The sequence below is a fragment of the Coptis chinensis genome, chromosome 3 (assembly GCF_015680905.1).
Source record: "Coptis chinensis isolate HL-2020 chromosome 3, ASM1568090v1, whole genome shotgun sequence".
In the NCBI taxonomy this organism is placed as follows: domain Eukaryota; kingdom Viridiplantae; phylum Streptophyta; class Magnoliopsida; order Ranunculales; family Ranunculaceae; genus Coptis; species Coptis chinensis.
Window position 1 is genome coordinate 4225858 of NC_141458.1, and position 2875 is coordinate 4228732.

Here is a 2875-nt window from a genome sequence, read left to right on the forward strand (position 1 = left end):
ACATTCTCAAATAGAAAGCAAACTTTCATGTGTTGATATTGCTTAGCCTCGAATATTGATAAATCTATCTTTTACCAATTGATAACCTCTAATTTTAATATCTATCTAATTTAGATAAGTATTAATTAATAAAACTTCTAATCAAAGTGAAATCTCTAATTTTGATATCTATCTCATTTAGATAAGTATTAATTTTAGTTTGAATTATATTGTTCTATCAGTAGCTACTGAGATTATTTAAAATACTACGTAAAACCAAATGGATACCATAGATGTGGACGAAACTAATTCATGGATCGATAAATCTTTGGAATAATGATTAGTGAAACATTAACTGATATATTATTTCTTATGAAGACTACAAGGGATTGACAGATGAGGTAAGCTGACGTGTGGTATAAGAATTTCAAATAAAGAATTAAGTTAGTCTATAAATTATGATTAAAATTGGCAAGAAATAATGCAGGTCAATACACCACTACAACATTAAATCATTATATTTGGAACAAGAAAACAAAGGTATGTCGCATGTTTTTTAAACAATTTTTTATATAGTTTAATTTTTAGTTTTAATTTTAAATTTTATTTATGTATTAGGAATGGACTCGAAAAAGAAAAAGAGAAGATCGATGTGATGATTATTTTTTTCAACTATCTTAACAAGGCATAGAAAAGAAAAACTGTCAATCGGAGATAAAGTAGATAAAGTATCTAATCAAGACATGAATGAAGATATATATTGACATTGTTTTGGTCACATACAATGTTCGCATATTTGATTTAATATATTTTATTTCTTTTTGAAAAAAACAATCTTGCCTTAACTAACTTGATGTGTATAAATAATGTTTAGAAACTTACATGTGAAATATTATTCACAAAACTTTAAATACATTCGAATTTGTAAAAGAATTACTAATAGCAAACATACACACAAAAAAACACAGATAGATATGCTCACTATATAACCAAGTTTAGTGGTATATATACCTGCACTTATTCACTATAGCCCACTTTGACACACATTTGGTATCCTCCCACAAAGCCTACTAAGCGGTAAAAGATCCATCAATAAAATTCAGTACAATTCTTGCACAAGTAATATTCCTAGGTTGAAGTATTTTGCTCAAAAACAAACCCATGTTCTGAAAGGGTGGTAAGGAGAAAAGAAAGCTGTGGTAGTTCATCTACTAAAAACCAACCTTGCGCTTCATTGATTTGCCAAAGCTCTTAACCCATTTCTGCAAACCGGTGTGACCTTCTTCAACTGCAACATTGAGCTTTCCATTATCGTATGCTGATAACAGATGAGTAGCGACTTCCGAAAGCTTATCTTCTAAAACAGGTTTACCTTCAGAACTGCAAATGACAGTTCAACAACCCATTACTAAAGACACCTTGAGCTTCCTAACAACATTTCTCTATTTCTAATATGCATTCACAAAATAATAAGTACTATACTAAATGAACAGGTCAACTAAGAAGCAGATTTCTAAGACGACCTTGGCCTCAAAATTCAACACTATTTACGTTGTCTTTGACAACAGCATAAAAATAAACAGTACGCATAGAAGAAAAGATAGGGTACCTAGCCAAAGTAGAATGCAAGGCATACGAGAGCAATTTTGATAAAATTTTATCTGAATCTGTATCCTACCCTCTTTGTTCTCGATTGATTATAGTGGTTCTTTAATCATAGATAATTAGACAATAACTCAACCACATTGTGACTGAGCAGAGCAAGTAATTTTGAAGCAATGGGTGAATAGCAATAGTTTTCTAACTTCTCTTCGCTACATCTCTTTAATAAATTGATTGAGTCACGATTACCGATTATTTTTAAGTTAAAGGTATAATCATCATGGAACAACAAAACGTAAGAAGAAGTTCATAGAGCAAGACTCGAGAGCAATCGCCCTCAAAATGCTGAGAATATTGAGGTATATTTTTTTACTCATAGCACAGCTTCTCCAGTTCTTCTGTACTTTTGTTAGCATCTACAGTCTAAAAAGTAACAAACTTATTATGAGTTGTTATTTTTTATATTATTTATCTTATTCCTTATATTGTTTGTTTAAATCAATTTTTGTCGCTTTTTGGACGAATGTATTATTATTAGCATTCAGGAAAGAAAAGAAATAACAACAAAACGATTACAATCTTTCTCATAATTCAACTTCTTCAGCTCTTTCTCAACATTCCATCTCATAAGGATTAGTACATCAAACGGAAGTAGAAATTCATTGAGCAAGACTTCAGGAGCAATTCCGCATTCAAAATGCTGAGAATATTGAGGTATCTTTTTTTTTAATCATACCACTTCTCCACTTCTTCTGTACTTTTGTTAGCCTCTACAGTCGAAAAAGTAAAAAAAAATGATATCTTGGTAAACTAAGCTATAAAATACCTGTTTCTTTCTACCGTAGTATGAATAATTTTTCATCTAATTCATGGAATATTAACCATCATGTATTAATAATTGAGAGGTAATTGCTACTGGACATGTCATGCTATCAATTTTTTAATATTACGAAGATACATTGCGAATTCTTATTCTATATATTGTGAAGCAAAGATTTGATATAATATGTTTGTTTTTGTAGTTATCTCATTTGTAAGTTGTTGGTTAAACCATTAATAATGTTTAAAGCAGTTTTTGACAATTTTCAAATACAATTATTAATATTTTATACTTCTTCAACTCTTTCTCAACATACTATCTCACGAGGGTTAGTACCTACTCAACAACAATTGGCTCAACGTGCTCGCCAAAAAAAGAGGGCGTGGTCCAATTTAATTTCTTAGACACGGAGGACTCTACCATAGAGTCGGATCATACATAATCAGAAATAGCAACAGAGATGCATTGATAATA